Below are 7,040 nucleotides of genomic sequence, written 5' to 3'. Positions count from 1 at the left end.
GATCACAAGATGAGAGGAATTGCCAGACAGGTACACACTTGTACAAAATCCAATGGAAATGCTGCTTTTGTGCCAAGTTCTATTGAAGAATTTTGGATTAAAAGTTTATTCTTAAATTGAAAACAAAATTGTCAGTTACTAGTTTCTGAATATCCCAGTGAGCATCTGTGTCCAGCAGAGTTTCATAGACCAGGGACATCTTGGGTTCAATTCTTGGTCTGTGCTGAGTCAACCATGACAGCAAAATCCTCTCCAACACTGCCAGTACAGTACTGAGGGAGAGCTACACTGTCAGAGGGTCAGTACTGACAGAGTGCTGCACTGTCAGAGGGTCAGTACTGAGGGAGAGCTACACTGTCAGAGGGTCAGTACTGACAGAGTGCTGCACTGTCAGAGGGTCAGTACTGAGGGAGTGCTGCACTGTCACATGCAGTACTGAGGGAGTGCTACACTGGCAGAGGGTCAGTACTGACAGAGTGCTGCACTGTCAGAGGGTCAGTACTGAGGGAGTGCTGCATTGTCACATGCAGTACTGAGGGAGTGCTACACTGGCAGAGGGTCAGTAGTGAGGGAGAGCTACACTGTCAGAGGGTCAGTCCTGACAGAGTGCTGCACTGTCAGAGGGTCAGTACTGAGGGAGTGCTGCACTGTCACATGCAGTACTGAGGGAGTGCTACACTGGCAGAGGGTCAGTAGTGAGGGAGAGCTACACTGTCAGAGGGTCAGTACTGAGGGAGCGCTGCACTGTCAGAGGGTCAGTACTGAGGGAGTGCTGCACTGTCAGAGGGCCAGTACTGAGGGAGTTCTGCACAGTCAAGGAGGTCAGTACTGAGGGAGAGCTGCACTGTCAGAGGGTCAGTACTGAGGGAGTGCTGCACTGTCAGGGGGTCATTACTAAGGGAGTGCTGCACTGTCAGAGGGTCAGTACCGAGAAAGTTTTGCACTGACGGAGCGTCGTTACTGAGGGAGTGCTGCATTTTTGGAGGATCAGTACTGAAGGAGAGCTGCACTGTTGGAGGGGCCATTTTTGGATGAGACATTATACTGAGGCCCCACATAACCTTACAGATGGATGTGAAATACTCCATGGTGACTATTGGAAGAGCAGGAGAGTTGTTCCTGTGTTGTGGACAATCATAATCAATGGAACAGATGATGTGGTAATTTGTTTTGTTGTCTGTGGGAGCTTGCTGTGCACAAGTTGGCTCTTACACTACAGCAGTGCCTACACAAAAATACCTCTTTAGGGTGTTAAGCTATTCATGATATTGATGAGGTTGTGAAAGGTGCTTTGAAAGTGGGGAGGCAATGGTGTAGTGATGTTGTCACTGGACTGATAATCCAGAGATACAGAGTAATACTATGGGGACATGGGTTCGAATCCCACCACGAGTGATGGGATGGTGGAATTTGAATTTAATAAAAAATCTGGAATTAATAATCTAATGATGACCATGAAGCCATTGTTGATTGTTGTAAAAACCCATGTGGGCCACTAATTCCCTTTAGGGAAGGAAATCTGCTGTCCTTACCTGGTCTGGCCTACATGTGATTCCAAACCCACAACAATGTGGTTGACTTTTAACTGCCCTCTGAAAGGGCCTAACAAGCCACTCAGTTGTATCAAACCGTTACAAACAAGTCAAGAAGGAATTAAACTGGACGGACCACCCAGCATCAACCTAGGTACCCAAAACTCAGTCTGTTGACCCTACAAAGTCCTCCTTACTAACATCTGGGGGCTAGTGCCAAAATTGGGAGAGCTGTCTCACAGATTGGTCAGGCAACAGCCTGACATAGTCATCCTCACGGAATCATACCTTACAGATAATGTCCCAGACACCACCGTCATCATCCCTGGCTATGTCCTGTCAGGGCAGGACAGACCCTGCAGAGGTGTCATCACAGTGGTATACAGTCGGGAGGGAGTTGCGCTGCGGGTCCTCAACATTGACTCCAGACCCCATGACGTCTCATGCACTTGAAGCCATCCTCACCAACCTGCCTGCCACAGATGCATCTTCCATGACAGCATCGGTAGGAGTGACGACCACACGGTTCTTATGGAGATGAAGTCCCGTCTTCACTTTGAGGATACCTCCATCGTGTTGTGTCGTGCTATCACTGTGATAAATGGGGTAGATTCAAGACAGTTCTGGCAGATCAAGACTGGGTATCCATGAGGTGCTGTGGGCCATCAGCAGCAGCAGAATTGTACTCAAACACAATCTGAAACCTCATGGCCCAGTATATCCCCAACTCTACCATTACCATGAAGCCAGGGGATCAGCCCTGGTTCAATGAAGAGTGCAGGAGGGCATGCCAGGAGCAGCACCAGGCATATCTAAAAATGAGGTGTCAACCTGGTGAAGCTATAACACAGGACTACTTGTGTGCTAAACAGCACAAGCAGCAAGTGATAGACAGAGCTAAGCAATCCCACAACCAACGGATCAGATATAAGCTCTGCAGTCCTGCTACATCCAGTCGTGAATGGTGGTGAAAAATTAAACAACTCACTGAAGGATCCACAAATATCCCCATCCTCAAAGAAGGTGGAGCCCAGCACCTCAGTACAAAAGATAAGGCTGAAGCATTTGCTACAATCTTCAGCCAAAAGTGCCGAGTGGATGATCCATCTCGGCCTCCTCCGGAGGTCCCCAGCATCACAGATGCCAGTCTTCAGCCAATTCGATTCACTCCACATGAAATCAAGAAACGGCTGAAGGCACTGGATACTGCAAAGGCTTTGGGCCCTGACAATATTCCAGCAATAGTACTGAAGACTTGTGCTCCAGAACTTCCCGCGTCCCTAGCCAAGCTGTTCCAATACAGCTACAACACTGGCATCTACCCGGCTATGTGGAAAATTGCCCCATTACACAAAAAGCAGGACAAATCCAACCCGGCCAATTACCGCCCCATCAGTCTACTCTCCATCATCAGTAAAGTGATGGAAGGGGTCATCAACAGTGCTATCAAGTGGCACTTGCTTAGCAATAACCTGCTCACTGATGCCCAGTTTGAGTTCTGCCAGGGCCACTCAGCTCCTGACCTCATTACAGCCTTGGTTCAAAGATGGAAAAAAGAGCTGAACTCCTGAGGTGAGGTGAGAGTGACTGCCATTGACATCAAGGCAGCATTTGACCGAGTGTGACATCAAGGAGCCCTAACAAAACTGGAGTCAATGGGAATCAGGGGGAAAACTCTCCACTGTTTGGAGTCATACCTAGCACAAAGGAAGATGGTTGTGGTTGTTGGAGGTCAGTCATCTCAGTTCCAGGACATCACTGCAGGAGTTCCTCAGGGTAGTGTCCTTGGCTCAACCATCTTTAGTTGCTTCATCAATGAACTTTCTTCCATCACTAGGTCAGAATTGGGGATGTTCACTGATGATTGCACAATGTTCAACACCATTCGCGACTCCTCAGATACTGAAGCAGTCCATGTCCAAATACAGCAAGACCTGAACAATATCCAGGCTTGGACTGATAAGTGGCAAGTAACATTTGCACCACACAAGTGCCAGGCAATGACCATCTCCAACAAGAGAGAATCCAACTCTCTTCCCTTGACATTCAGGGGCTGGAAATTCTGCAGAGAGTAACTCACCTCCTGACTCCCCAAAGCCTGTCCACCATCTACAAGGCACAAGTCAGGAGCGTGATGGAATACTCTCCACTCACCTGGATGAGTGCAGCTCCCACAACACTCAAGAAGCTTGACACCATCCAGGACAAAGCAGCCCACTTGATTGACACCACATCCACAAACATTCAGTCCCTCCACCCCTGACACACAGTGGCAGCAGTGTGTACCATCTACAAGATGCACTGCAGGAACTCACCAAAGCTCCTTCGACAGCACCTTCCAAACCCACGACCATTACCTTCTAGAAGGACAAGGGCAGCAGATAGATGGGAACACCACCACCTGGGATTTCCCCTCCAAGCCACTCACCATCCTGGTTTGGAAATATACCGCCGTTCCTTCACTGTCGCTGGGTCAAAATCCTGGAACTCCCTTCCTAACAGCACTGTGGGTGTATCTACACCACATGGACTGCAGTGGTTCAAGAAGGCAGCTCACCACCACCTTCTCAAGGGCAACTAGGAATGGGCAATAAATGCTGGCCCATCAAACATTCCCAGGACAGGTACAGCACAGGGTTAGATACAGAGTAAAGCTCCCTCTGCACTGTCACCATCAAACACTCCCAGGACAGGTACTGCATGGGGTTAGATACAGAGTAAAGCTCCCTCTACACTGTCCCCATCAAACACTCCCAGGACAGGTACAGCACAGGGTTAGGTACAGAGTAAAGCTCCCTCTACACTGTCCCCATGAAACACTCCCAGGGCAGGTACAGCACAGGGTTAGATACAGAGTAAAGCTCCCTCTACACTGTCCCCATCAAACACTCCCAGGACAGGTACAGCACGGGGTTAGATACAGAGTAAAGATCCCTCTACAATGTCCCCATCAAACACTCCCAGGGCAGGTACAGCACGGGGTTAGATACAGAGTAAAGCTCCCTCTACACTGTCCCCATCAAACACTCCCAGGGCAGGTACAGCACAGGGTTAGATACAGAGTAAAGTTCCCTCTACACTGTCCCCATCAAACACTCCCAGGGCAGGTACAGCACAGGGTTAGATACAGAGTAAAGCTCCCTCTACACTGTCCCCATCAAACACTCCCAGGACAGGTACAGCACGGGGTTAGATACAGAGTAAAGCTCCCTCTACACTGTCCTCATCAAACACTCCCAGGACAGGTACAGCACGGGGTCATCTACAGAGTAAAGCTCCCTCTACACTGGCCCCATCAAACACTCCCAGGACAGGTACAGCATGAGGTTAGATACAGAGTAAAGATCCCTCTACAACGTCCCCATCAAACACTCCCAGGGCAGGTACAGCACGGGGTTGGATACAGAGTAAAGCTCCCTCTACACTGTCCCCATCAAACACTCCCAGGACAGGTACAGCACGGGGTTAGATACAGAGTAAAGCTCCCTCTACACTGTCCCCATCAAACACTCCCAGGGTAAGTATAGTTTGGGTTAGACAAAAATTGCTTTGTACATTTTACCAACCAGTTGCCAATTTTATAATGTCAGCCCCTTTGATTGCATCGCTTTCATTTTGTAACTGGTAAACAGGGAAATTTCATGCCAATGTTTTGTCTGGGATTGGAGCCCAAGTCAAAAAGTCTAATCCAATGTGTAGCTGAGATTTCCATTGGAATTACTTATACCATCACATTTGGAAATGCACCATAAATAATATCTGCTGCACCAGGATGCATGCTGGTATTGCATACCTGCTCTAACTTGTCAATCAGATGCAGCGTTGTTCAGTAACTCACACAGCCCACAGCAAGCCCCTTCAACACCTAAACATCATCCAGTGTACTTGTCCTTCCCCATGCACCAGCAACAAATCTCATGTCCAGTCTGGAACAATGGCACAAGGACAAGGAAGGTCCAAGAGTGAACCCAATTGGCAAAGAAAAAAACGAAACTTGCATTTCTTTCGCATCTTTCACAACCTCTGGACATTGGAAATACTCCACAGTCAATGGAGAACCTTTGGAGTTTAGTCACTGATGTATTACAAGATGTGTGGCAGCAATTTGTGCACAGCAAGATCACACAAACACCAATGTGATAATAACCAGATAATCAGTTTTCCTGGCAATTTATCCTCAATAGATTTGGACCCCAGGACACTAGAAAGTAATTCCCACTGCTCTTCTTCAGAATTTTGCCATGGGATCTTTTACATCCACCCAAGAGAGGATAGCGTAGTGGTAAAGTTGCTGGGCTAGTAATCCAGAGACCCAGGCTGATGCTCGGTGAGGGGGGAGAGGCATGGGTTCAAATCCCTCCCATGGCAGCTGGTGAAATTTAAATTCAGTTAATAAATCAGGAATATAAAGCTAGGCTCAGTGATGGTGACCATGAAACTATCATCAGTTGTCATAAAAATCCATCTGGTTTACTAACGTCCTTTAGGGAAGGAAATCTGCTGGTCTGGCCTACATATGATTCCAGACCCATAGTGCTTGACTCTTAACTACCCTCTGAAATGACTTAGCAAGGTCAGTTTGAGGACAATTGGTGATGGGCAATAAATCCTGGTCTAGCCAGTGACACCCACATCCCATGAAAGAAAAAAGAGGGCAAGTATGGTTTTGGTTTAACTTCTAACCTGCAAGATGACACCTCTGACAATGTAGCACTCCCTCAGTGCCTCTGTGGTATTTAGCTCTCGTTTACACTTAACACCAGTTTGACTCTGAAGTGGAACAATTTGCAGTCAATTTCACTTGGCATATTTTAGCAGGCGATTAGCAGTATTTATTTGAGGAAGTATGAAAATTATGATTCAGAGAGTGATTGTGTGGATTTAAAATGCCATTATTAAATTGATCTAATCTGAGCAAGAGTGGAATTTGAAATATATACCAGGAATGTTTGATAAATAATACCAATCAATTAGCAGGGCAGTGAGGTGGTTATCTTACTGTACAATTAATCCAGAGAGTGTCAGTTCACATCGCGCCTGACAGTTTGAGAAGTTAGACTCAGGTGAAAACAGTAAAAGTGACCACAAAGCTGTCAGACTGATGTAAAAACTCATCATTAACTAATGTCCTTTTGGGAAGGAAACCTCATGCCCTTACCTAATCTGGGCCTATATGTAACTCCAGTCCTACAACAAGATGGTTGATTCTTAACTGCCCTTTGACTTGGCCTACAAAGACACACAAATGTATCGTACACCACAAAGAATATCAATCAGCATTGTAAGAGCATCTTCACCACTGGTAGTGGTTCAAGAAAAAGGTCCATCAAACAAACATATGAACAAGGAGCAGGATTAGGCCATTCAGCCCCTCAAGCCTGCTCCGCCATTTAATAAGATCATGGCTGATCTGGTGGTAACCTGAAATCTGCATCCCACCCACCCCGATAACCTATCACACCCCTTGCTTACCAAGAATCTATCCAGCTCTGCCTGAAAAATATTCAG

This window comes from Cetorhinus maximus, chromosome 6, assembly GCF_964194155.1.
Source record: "Cetorhinus maximus chromosome 6, sCetMax3.hap1.1, whole genome shotgun sequence".
NCBI classification, from domain to species: Eukaryota; Metazoa; Chordata; class Chondrichthyes; order Lamniformes; family Cetorhinidae; genus Cetorhinus; species Cetorhinus maximus.
Note: the sequence above shows the minus strand (reverse complement) of the source record.